A 12,940-nucleotide genomic window follows, 5' to 3' on the forward strand; every position below is an offset into this window, starting at 1 on the left:
GTCTGCTTTCTACTAACATGAAACTAGGCTTTTCCTAGCATCTATAGCTTGGATCCTCAATCTAGTAAAATAAATTTATTTTTCACCTTATTCTCTCATGTGTTGGTCTCCCCTAAGGTGTTAATGACTGATGGCAAATTAATGTGTTATGTCCTGGGGGAAATCTACATTTTAACAAGAGATTTCTGAAAATGATTTAAAATCAAATGGAATGAATATTAATGGGAAAATTTCACACAATGTAGTTGAAATGATACTTGCAAGCAGGGTTCTTTACAAGAGTCTTCAAAAAATAAGGCAATGTAGGCAACTACCAAACCTTTTTATCTTGATAAGTCTACTTAGCCACAAATGTCCGTTCTGTGTCTATAGGCATAGCTGTTGCCCAAGGATCCCTTCTAGAGCTTAGGGGCTTTGAGGCTGAGTAAGCCACTGAGAACAAACTGGAGGCCACATTACCTAGCCTATTAAAGTAAACTTCTACCTAATAAAATACACTGTTCATTCAAAAAGGACCATTTACAGGGTTTATAGAGAACTTTAGGTGCTGTGAATAAATGGATTTGCATACAGTAACCATTTCAACTGAAGTCTTTCACATTTCATAGGAGATATTCATATGCTGAAGACGAGTTACCCAGCTTAAGGGTATAATTATTTGTTTCTGGGCTGCACAAGGAAGCCAGATTCTGAGCTACGGAAGGCACTCATACCAGCCATTCTTGTGTCATTTCTTTTTATAGGACCAAATGCCAGTGAAGTACCTGTTGTAATTCATGGTATGAGGCCAATGTGGAAGGCTGAAGAGCTCTCCCTTTTATCATCAACAGGTGTGGTCTATGGATTCAAATTCTTGAAATGGAAGGGCACAGGGAGGGAGGAACTTTTTATTTTTTACCATGCTAAGTACATTAGAAATTTTATGAATTTCTATGAATTTTATGAAATCCTATGTATAGCCATTACATTTTAAACATGACTGACTCTGACATATCTGAGCTTTCTTGGTTTATCCATATTTATTGAGGGCCTATGTACATTTCTTTGGACCTCTGGTTTAGGCAGACAGATAACGCTTTGGAATCTACATCTGAGTAGCACATGTTAGACATCATAAAATCCGTTAAAAATTACAAAACAGAAAAAAATAAAGTATTATGTTAGTAATTCATTAATCCAAGAAGTAAGTCCTTCTAAAATAAGGCCTTCTTTGTCCATAAATCCATTCCAAGCTCTAATGTTCACAGCCCATTTTAAAACATAATAACTATCATTAAATAACTATCATTAAAGAATAACTATCATTAAAGAACTATTCTGAGTTTCTAGGTACCAGATAATATACTTAATCTTTTATCTATCCAACATATCTGTATCCCCATTTTACAGATAAGGAACTGGCTAAATTCTGCCCAACTAGTAGGTGGGAGAATGGGAATTTGAACATAGTGATCCTGCTAGTTTCCTGAAGCTATAGTACCCTGTCACCCTATAACCATTCCCTTAACTTCTGAAACCTGGGCACTTTTTTTTATGTAATTACACTGAGATATATTCGCATACCATATAATCATCCAAAGTACACAATCAGTGGCTCACAATATCATCATATAGTTGTCCATTCATTACCACAATCAATTTTAGAAATTTTCATTACTCAAAAAATAAAAATAAAAATAAAAATAGAAAAGAACATCCAAAACATCCCATACACCTTATCCTCCATATTATTTATTTATTTATTGTCTTTATTTTCTTACTCATCTACCCATACACTAGATAAAGGGAATGCCAATCACAAGGTTTTCACAATCACATGGTCACACTATAAAAGCTATATAGTTATACAATCATCATCAAGAATCAAGGCTACTTTACAGTGTGACCATGTGATTGTAAAAAACTTGTGTCTGATTCTCCTTTTATCCAGGGTATGGACAGATGAGTAAAAAAATAAGGACAAAAAGTAAATAAATAATAGGGGGATAAGGAATAAAAAAAATTGGGTAGATTGAAATATTAGTGGTCAATAAGAGAGAAAGGTAAGGGGTATGAGATGTATGGGTTTTTTTTTCTTTTTTCTTTTTATTGCCTATTCTGGAGTGATGCAAATGTTCTAAAAATGATCAGGATGATGAATACACAACTATGTGATGATATGGTAAGCCGCTAATACTCTGGATAGACTTTACATCTGTGAAGATATCTCAGTAAAAATGTTTTTTAAAAAAGAATACAGGAAGACATTCTTGTCAAAAATTCAAATCTTACAGTTCAAATTAGAGAACCTCTTTGACCAAACCCCCAAACCTAACTCTCTCTTCAGAGGTAAACATTGTTATCAGTATGCTCTGTATCCTTTACCAATTTGTCTGTACTTGTTTCTCATATACTTGACTTGATAGTCTACTTAGCCACAAATGTCCATTCTGTATCTATAGGCATAGCTGTTGCCCAAGGATCATATATAGTCAAGTATATGAGAAACTGGATATTACTAAACTGGATATTACTAAATTGAACAATCTGAATCAACTCGATGGGTAAAAAATGAATCAAGGGTACTAGATTATAGTTCAACTGTTTTAGGATTTCCTTCTAACTATTCTAATACACTAGAAAATAAAAAGGAATATCTATATAATTGTGCTGGTTTGAAGATATTATGTATCCCAGAAAAGCCATGTTTAATCCTGATCCAATCTTGTAGAAACTTTTTAATCCTAACTCAATATTGTAGGTTGGAAGCTTTTGAGTAGATTATCTCCACAGAGATGTGACATGCCCAGCTGTGGATGTGACCTTTGATTAGATAGAGATGTGACCCCACCCAGTCCAGGTAGGTCTTGATTAGTTTACTGGAATCCTTTAAAAGATGAAACATTTTGGAGAGAGTTAGAAAAGACAGATGTCTCAGAGCTGACAGAAACTTCATAGCAGAGCTGGCACAGATGCAGACATGTGGAAAACAGAGACACGGATGTTTGGAACCCAGCACACATTGCAACAAGATGTTAAGGAAGTCAAAACCTGGAGCAAACCAAGGGGAGGCAAGAGATAAAAGCCAGCCCTGGAGAAACAAAGTGAAGTAACCCCACAGGAACAGAGGCTGAAGTCAATGGAGGCCAGGAGAAAGGAACCAAAAGATGCCAGACATGTGACTACCCAACTGACAGAGGTGTTCCTGACTCATCAGCCTTTCTTGAGTGGAGGTAACCTCTTGTTGGTGCCTTAATTTGGATACTTTCACTTCCTCAGAACTGTAAATTTGTAATTTATTAAATTCCCCTTTATAAAAGCTGTTCCAGTGTTGGTATATCACATTCCATCAGCTTGTAAACTTATACAATAATGCATAAGAATAACCTACAGAATGAATTCTCCACTCTATTTGAAATCTGTTAGCCACTAACACTTTATTTTGTTTCATTTCTTTTCCCCCTTTAGGTCAAGAAAGCTTTCTTAATCCCAAAATGCCAGGGCCAGGCTCATCCCTGACAGTCTTGTCCCATATTGCCAGGGAGATATGCCCTCCTGCAAGTCATGTCCCACATACAGGGGAGGGTAGTAAGTTTGTTTGCAGAATTTGCTTAGAGAGAGAGACCACATTTGAGCAACAAAAGAGGTTCTCTGGGGGTGACTCTTAGGCCTAATTATAAATAGGCTTAGCTTCTCCTTTGCAGGAATAAGTTTCATAAGGGTAAGCCCCAAAATTGATGGTTTGGCTTATTAACTTTGGAGTCCCTAATGCTTGGGAGAGGATCAGAAATTCCCCGGGGGGGGGGGGGACGTTTAATGGTTCCACATTTTCCCCCAATCCTTCACGGGTACTGTGCAAATATATATGCATATATTTTTTTAATTTTCTGCACAAGTTACTGTGGAATGCATCAGGGTATCATTAACCTGTACAAAATAACAAGATCTCACTCCTTATTCAATGTTCCATGTAATTAGGTTGTTGAAATAAACTGACCACTCAGATTAAGTCTGATAGTGTGCCACAGAAAATATAAATGTTATACCAAATAAATGTCTCTTCCTTTGGTCTCACACAGATGTTGAAATTTTAAAATATAGTCAATATCATCCTTTACCCTATATTCTGATTTACCTTAGTCCTAGCTAGATCTGTTTCATTCCTAACTCTAATTGAAGACTGATCTCTTTCTCAGCTTCTTTAACAGTTGCTGTATGGGGTAATGCTGACTTTCAGAGCTGCAGAATGCTAACTCTGAGTCACAGGTGTCACACAGATACCCAAAGTGCCAGGGAATGAACAGGTTAAACACAAAGAGCTCAGCGTCTCATAATTTTAAAGTAACAGTTAGAACTCAGGAATGGATGTGACAGCTGTAAGAGCTTACCATCTAGGAACCTTTACAATAAGCCTTATTGAACATTCTGTACTCCTTAATAGTTGATTGCCCAATCTCTGCCCACATCCAACCTCTAATAACCTACGCTTCAAATCAATTTTCAGAGTTTGCACATTACAGTTAGTCTGTATTAGTAACACCTTACAATATTTGTCTCTTCCTTCTGGTTTATTTCCTTTAATACAGTGTCATCAAGGATCATTCACTGTGCCAGTTTGAAAGAATTTATGTAGCCTAGAAAAGCTATGTTTTAATCCTAAACAAATCTTGTGGAGGTAGTCATTTCTTTTAAACCCTATTTGGTACTGTATGTTGGAAGCTTGATTAGGTTATCTCCATGGAGGTGTGACTCATCCAATTGTGGGTATTAACTTTTGCACAGACAGAGATATGACCCAAACCATTTCAAGTGGGTTTGATCAGCTTACTGGAATCTTTTAAAAGAGGAAGCATATTGGAAAAAAGCTTCAGAACAACGATAGAGCAATGAGAACACTGAGAACTCACGCGGCCAAAGACATTTGAAAAACGTCCCCAGGGAGCTTCATGAAACAAGAAGCCTGGAGAGAAAGCTAGCAGACATTATCATGTTCACCATGCCTTTCCAGTTGAGAGAGAAACCCTGAATTTCACTGATCCTTTTTGAGTGAAACTGATCTCTTGCTGGTGCCTTAATTTGGATATTATTTTATACACTTGCTTTAATTGGGACATTTTCATGTAAATTTAATGTACTGTAAATTTGCAACTTATTAAATTCCTCTTTTTAAAAGCCATTCCATTTCTGGTGTATCACGTTCCAGCAGCTAGCAAACTAGACCAGATTTTGGTACCAAAGAAATGGCGTGCTGCTGCAGTTTGCAAATACCAAACATGTTGAAACTGCTTTTTAAATGGATAAGGGGAAGATTCTGGTGGAGTTATGAGGAGCTTGATAGGGAAGGCCTAGAATGCTTTGAAGAGACTGTTGGTAGAAATATGGACTCTAAAGATAGTTTTGATAAGGTCTTAGAAATGAGACATGTGTTATTGCAAACTGGAAGATAGGGGATGCTCGTTTTACAATGGCAGATAATTTGGTAAAGTTGACTAGTGGCTTTGGCTGGAAGGCACATTTTAAAAGCCATGAACTTGGATATTTAGCACAAGAGATTTCCAAGTTAAATGTGGAAGGTGCAGCTTGGTTTCTCCTCACATCTTATAGCAAAATGCAACAGTAAAGAGGTGAGCTGAGAACTAAACTCTTGGATATAAAGAAACCAGAAATTGATGTTCTGGAAAATTCTGGACTTCCAGAAAAGGAGACCCCAGAGAATAGTGCCACACATGAGGATTTAACCAAATGTGGAACCAGTCAGCCATTTCAGAAAAAACCAGGATTGAAAATGGAGTTATCCAGGAAGGATTTGTGGAACCTCCTGCTGTCCAATGGGTACAATTCTTGCTTACCACATGGAAAGCCAACAAGAGTGCTGTGGGACCTGTATAAATGGAGCTGCTGCCAGTCTGGACTAGGGGCTCAGAAAAAGGACATGCCGGTCTGGACTAGGGGCTCAGAAAAAGGACAATGTGAAGGGAAAATAACTTCAGAGGCAGAACTATGGAAGCTAAAGTTTAGAGTAAAGAAACCTCAGGCCAAGTGAACAGACCCACCCAAGCACATGTAGAGGATGGCCCTTCCACCTCCTTGCTGTGGAAGGGTATTGCCACCTCAGGCCTTGGATAGGATGGAGCACATTCTTTGAGGATTGGGGAAAGCATGGCTGCCACCACATCGAGGGGTTGAGCATGTGCCCCAGAGATGGCAGGGAGCCTGGATGCAGCCCTGATACTTGGAGAGGGTGAAGCTGAGAAAAAGGTGGTCTCCCCAGTGTCCCCAAGGTTGCATTTGGAGAGAGGTGGGCTACCGTATGGCCCCTAAGTAAGAATGGGACTGCTGCTTTCTAAAGTCCCAAAGATTAATGACTGTCAGACTATGAAATCTAATGGACTTTGTTCTGCAGGTTTTCAAAACTGCTTGGATCTGGTGATCCCTGTGTTTCTTCCAATTCCTCCCTATGGAAATGGGTATATGTATCCTATGAGTGTTCCTACTTTGTATGTTGGCAGCAAATAACTCGTTCTGAGTTTTACAGGTACAGAGCCAGAGGAGAATTTTGCCTTAGAACACAGACAATGCTTGTAACTGCCTTTGATGAGACTTTGTACTGATTTTAACCTTGTACTGTATTTGTATTGTAACTGAAATGGTTTAAGGCTCTTTGATATTGCTATGGAATGAATACATTTTGTATATGGGAAAAACATGTCTTTTTTAGGGTCCACAGGGTGGAACGTACTGGATTGAAAGGATTTCTTTAGCCTAGAAAAGCCATGTTTTAATCCTAATCAAATCTTGTGGAGGCAGCCATTTCTTTTAAACTCTAATTACTACTGTATGTTGGAAGCTTGATTAGATTATCTCCAAGGAGGTGTGACTCACCCAATTGTGGGTATTAACTTTTGTATGGAGGGAGATATGACTCCAACCATTCCAGATGGGCCTTGATTACTTTACTGGAATCTTTTAAAAGAGGAAGCATATTGGAAAAAGCTTCAGAATGACTAAAGAGCAACAAGAACTACTGAGAGCCCCATGCAGCCAGAGACCTTTGGAAAACATCTCTAGGGGAGCTTCATGAAACAAGTCTGAAGAGAAAGCTAGCAGATGTTGCTATGTTTGCCATGTGCCTTTCTAGTTGAGAGATAGACCCTGAACTTCATTGGCCCTTCTTTAGTGAAGGTACTTGTGGGTACCTTAATTTGGACATTTTGTATAGCCTTGCTTTAATTGAGACATTTTCATGGCCTTAGAACTGTGAATTTGCAACTCATTAAATTCCCCATTTTAAAAGCCATCCCATTTCTGTTATATCACATTCTAGCAGCTAGCAAACTAGAAGATTCACCTAGTTGCATGCCTCACAAATTAATTCTTTCTTGCTGCTGCTCAACATTCCACAGTATGTATACACCACAGTTTGCCCTTCCATTCATTAGTTGATGTATGCTTAGTCCTCTATCATCCATTGCAAATCATAAATACTGCTGCCATAAACACCAGTGTGCAAATGTCCATTCTTGTCCCTGCTTTCAATTCTTCCAAAAATATACCTAATAATGGGGTTGCAGGATCATATGGCAACCCTATACCTCCTGTGGAACTACCACACCACCCTCCAGAGGGGCTGCACCCTTCTACTTCCCTATCAACAGTGATAGGTACCTTTCTATCTCCACATTTTCACCAGCACTTGTATATTTCTGCTTAATTTTTTAAAAGTTTTATTCATACACCATACCATTCATCCTAAATAAACAATCAATGGCTCCCAGTATAATCATATAGCTATGCACTCACCACCACAATCTATATGAGAACACTTATATTTCTTCAGCAAAGAAAGTGGAAAAGGAAAAAAAAGGAATAAAAACAATTAAAAGGAGAATCAACAATAAGAGTTCAATATTCCTTCCTTATATTCCCCTCTTATTGGCAATTTAGTATATTGCCTTGTCACAATTAAGGGAAGTAAATTACAATATTACTGTTAACTATACACCCTAGTTTGCATTGATTGTATTTTTTCCATATATCATCCCATTTTCATCACCTTGCAATGGTCAACATATTTTGTCCTTGGGTCTAAAGTGAGTCTCTTGGCTACTGGAACAGCTCTACATTTTCAGGCAGTTCCCATGTTTCTTGAGGAGGACTGAAAAATGAAAAATAAATAAATAAATAAATAAATAAAGTGAGTCTCTTGTAGACAGCATATAGATGTTTTGCAATTCATTCTGCTAGTCTATGATTTTTGATTGGAGAGTTTAATGCATTAAAATTTAATGTTATTACTGTAAATGCAGTGCTTTCTTCTACCATTTTGTCTTTTGGATTTTATATGTTAAATCTTATTTTTTTTCTCTCTCTCTCTCTTTTTTTTTACCCTTACTGATAATCTCCATTTCTACATTCTATTCCAAACCTCTGTCTTTTCCTGTCTGCTTGTAGTGTTTCCTTTAGTATTTTTTTAGAGCAGTTGTCTTGTTCACAAACTCTTGTCAGTGTCTGTCTGAAAATATTTTCAAACATCCCTCAATTTTGGAGGACAGTTTTGTCAGATATAGAATTCTTGGCTGGCAGTTGTGCTCTTTCAGTATCTTAAATATATCATACCACAGCCTTCTCACCTCCATCATTTCTGCTGAGTAATCCATAATAGTCTTATGGAGCTTCACTTTTATGTGGTGGATCATTTTTCTTCAGCTTCTTTCAGAATTCTCCCTTTGTCTTTGATGTTTGATAATCTGATTAATAAGTGTTTTTGGAGTAGATCTATTCAGAACTATTCTGTTTGGAGTACAGTGCTCTTCTTGGTTCTGTATTTTATGTATTTCATAGGAGTTAGGAAATTTTCAGTGATTATTTCCTCCATTATTCTTTCTACTGCTTTTCCCTTCATTCCTTCTTCTGGGGCACCCAAAACACATATATTCATGAGCTTCATGTTGCCATTCAATTCCCTGAGACCCTGCTCATATTTTCCCATTCTTTTCCCTAAGCATTCTTTTGTGTGTAGGATTTCAGATGTCCTGTCCTCTAGTTCACTAATCCTTTCTTCTGTCTCTTCAAATCTGCTGTTGTGTCTCCATTGTGTTTTTTATCTCTTCTATTGTGCCTTGTGTTTCCATAAGTTCTGCCATTTGTTTTTTTGAAGCTTTTGACTTCTTGTTTATGGTTGCCAAATATCTTCTTTATATCCTTCATCCTTTTTGCCATATCTTTCTTCAACTCATTGATTTGACTTAGAAGATCTGTATGAACATCTTTAATTAGTTGTTTCAATTCTTGTATCTCATTTGAAGTGTTAGTTTCTTCCTCTGACTTGGCCATATCTTCCTGCTTCCTAGTATGGCTCATGATTTTTTTGCTGGTAGCTAGGTATCTAATTTCTTTGAAAGTTTATTCTCAGGATCATTTTTTCTGTTTTACTTAGGGTTTTATCATTGGTTGGCTTTGTTTTCTATCTGTTCATTGATATTCAGTTTAACTCATTTTACATCTCTAGTATAACTTCTGTTTAACTGATCAGAACTTTTCAGCTTTTGTTTCTCTGGTTCTTGTCCTGCCTTTATGGAACCTTTTTTTAAGGAAGATCTCCTCAGATATGATCAACCCCAATCAGATTTTCCCAAACAAGACAGGCCCAGGTCTCAGGAAGAGGATGCAATCAGTATTAAATTTTCCTGAGGATGAGGATGAGCAGGTTGCCAGTCTTTCCTGTGAAGTCTCTTGATTCTGTGCTTTTCCTAACCTGCCCAACAGGTAGCACTTATCAGCCCACAGCTCCCCACTGGTATAAAGATGTACAGTGCCTTTAATTCTCTGCAGATCCTGTCCTTACCAGTGACATGGATGAGAATGAGGCTGAGGAAGAAAGCATGCATAAGCTGTTTTGGTTTTCCGGTCCCTGGGGTCTGCATTCTCTGATTGAGAGCCAACAATTGTGCTGGGTCCTCCCCCTCCCCATTTCCTTGGGAAAGATATGCCCTTTGGGGAATCATCTCCTTCACCTGACCAATTACTTTATTTCTCAGACACACCTTAACTCTACCCTTGCCTGGATCAGTGCTGACAACTGGATGTGGCTGAGGTTTTCTTTAATGGCTGCTAAAAAGTTTTTCAAAAAAATCCTTTTCAGAGCCAGTCCCCAGCCTTCTTGGTTCACCAGTCAAGAGTTGGAGTTGGTACCCAGCTCTATATGCCCCTCTTCTTGGGGGCACAGTCCTTTTCCAGTATTCTGAACTCAGTCAACTCTAAAAGCCTCTGGGGTTTTTTTGTTTGTTTGTTTTGTCAGCCTCATCTCTTCTGTGCTAGGAGAGATCTCAGGGTCTCTCTCATGCTTACTCTGGGTTTATCTGTGCTCAGAGCTTGGATTCAACAGTCCAAATTTGTTAATTAAGTCCATAATTTGTGCTTGCTTGAGATGTCCTTCCCTTGCTCCTGGTAGAGACTGCTTCTTTTTCCCAGGGGGAAGTGTCTCCAACACAGCCTGCCATGCTAGAAAATAGGAGTGCCAGTCTCCAAAGTTTTGGGGACTTTACTTACACTTCTGTGCTGTGATCTTGGCCCTTTCCCCCATTCCAAACTGTTGTATGATATGTATCTGGTCATAGAATTCCTCCAAACAGTTGTTTCAGACAATTTCTGGCTGTTTACTAGCTACCCTAAAGGACTGACTAAATTCCATACCTCCCTACAGTGCCATCTTGCCCCTTGGTACTTTCTACATTAATCTTATGTTTACTTGAAATTAAAGGCTATTTCATCAGGACATTTTTATCCAATAGGCCAAATAACAAGTCCCTTCAAATTCCATCTATATGTTGATGACTCTCAAATTAATATTTTAAATCAGGCCTCTTCCTTGGTTTCCAGATTTGTATATCAACTTTCTCCAAAATATTTCTACTTGGACATGCAGTAGGCATCTCAACATAATGTGGCCCAGACAGAACTCTTGATTCCATACAAGATCCCATCCAAATTCATCCTTGAGCCCTTTCCAGCCCTCCCTAACTGAACAGATATCACGGTCCACCCAGTTCCTCAAGTCAATTATCTAGTAGTCATTCCTGATTACTCTTTTTCCTAATATCCCATATCCAATCCATTGGTATATCTTTGTGTACCCACTACTTCTCCCCAACTCTACTCCTAAAACCCAACTCCAAGTCCATATCATCTGCCTAAACTGCAAGAACAGTTCCTAATGAGTCCACCTTTGTTTCACCTACAAGTTATCCCCCACACAGCATTTTCTAGAACATAAATCATGTTACTTTCTTACTTAAAACCCTCAAATGACTTCCCATTATACATACAATAAAGTGGAAACATATCACTGCCTACTTTTTTGACATCATCTACCTATACTCTTTACCTAAATGATCTTGATCTTGCCTACTTCTCTAATATCATCTGCCTACATTTTTTTAATCTTTTTTCTTTTTATTGAGAAACTCAAAAACATTCCTCTCATGGCCTTTCACATACCATATCATCACTTGAAGTACATGCCTTTCAGATAGGCCCTCCCTGACTACCCCAGGTAAAGCTTTTCCCACCCCACAACTTTATCAGTTTCAAAGCACATATTAGTAACTGGATATATAATTATTAATTTATGTGTTTACTCTGCATCTTGCTTATCTCCCCTATTAGAAAGTACATTTCTTGAGAGCAAGAGATTTACAATTCTGTTCACTGGTGGATCTCCTATATCTTGAAAATGCCTGGCACATAATAGGTGCTCTGCAGATAATTGTTTACTGACCCTTTAAGTTCAGCAAAAAAATATATCAGACTCCATCAGAGAAACAGATGGAGAAGTCACCCCAAGCCAAAAGATTACTATCTACCCTGACTTTAAGAATGTTTACTCTGAGTTCCTCTGGGATCAAAGGCTGGAATTCTCTCTCACAGCTACAGCAAGTGGAGTAAGAGGCAGTGACTGCTGTATATTAATAAATAGTAATTGTAATTCCGAAGAAGCATTAGCCTTTAAAGTCAGCTTGATGTGTTGTCAATAAGAGTTTGATTGATTATGCTTCTACTACCCTCTAATGGGGAGAACATTCCTCTCAGAAGAAGCAACACGAAGCATGTAATAACATGGATGGACCTAGAGAACATTATGCTGAGTGAGTCTAGCCAAAAACTAAAGGACAAATACTGTATGGTCCCACTGATGTGAACCGACATTCGAGAATAAACTTGGAATATGTCATTGGTAACAGAGTCCAGCAGGAGTTAGAAACAGGGTAAGATAATGGGTAATTGGAGCTGAAGGGATACAGACTGTGCAACAGGACTAGATACAAAAATCAAAAATGGACAGCACAATAATACCTAATTGTAAAGTAATCATGTTAAAACACTGAATGAAGCTGCATCTGAGCTATAGGTTTTTTTTTTCTTTTTATTATTATTATTATTACTTTTAATTTTTTTCTCTATATTAACATTCTATATCTTTTTCTGTTGTGTTGCTAGTTCTTCTAAACTGATGCAAATGTACTAAGAAACGATGATCATGCATCTATGTGATGATGTTAAGAATTACTGATTGCATATGTAGAATGGTATGATTTCTAAATGTTGGGTTAATTTCTTTTTTTCCGTTAATTAATAAAAAAAAAGAAGAAGAAGAAGAAGCAACACTTATTTCTCAGCTGTAACCAGCACCACTACAGATTTCTAACAAGTTCCTAGGATTGCTCCAAGGACAGGCACCAATGACCCTGAATGCCATGTTAATCCCAGATTCCGGAATTAACTCCTGAAATCTCAGGAGTTAAGATCTCAGAGATTACCCCAGACCATCCTAAAGAATATGGAATACTCCTTAGGTCTTTCATGGTCATTCTCTGAAGCAGCCACCACCATTTCAATGCATGGTCTCTGAAGATACCTGCTTCCCCAGCATCTCTGCTAGAGTCTCCATGGTTGTCTGGAAGGA

At 38.0% G+C, this 12,940-nt stretch overlaps 1 long non-coding RNA gene across 3 annotated transcripts in view; it reads right to left on the reverse strand.

The window, feature by feature from the left end:
- LOC143677696 (uncharacterized) overlaps window positions 1-12,940 on the reverse strand; it is a 56,195-nt gene that overhangs the window by 21,226 nt on the left and 22,029 nt on the right. For all 3 annotated transcript variants that reach the window (XR_013172815.1, XR_013172817.1, XR_013172816.1), the window contains one exon: window positions 8,033-8,134. This is a non-coding gene — a long non-coding RNA (uncharacterized LOC143677696). The remainder of the gene's footprint in view (window positions 1-8,032; window positions 8,135-12,940) is intronic.

This window comes from Tamandua tetradactyla, chromosome 3, assembly GCF_023851605.1.
Source record: "Tamandua tetradactyla isolate mTamTet1 chromosome 3, mTamTet1.pri, whole genome shotgun sequence".
Classification (NCBI taxonomy): Eukaryota; Metazoa; Chordata; class Mammalia; order Pilosa; family Myrmecophagidae; genus Tamandua; species Tamandua tetradactyla.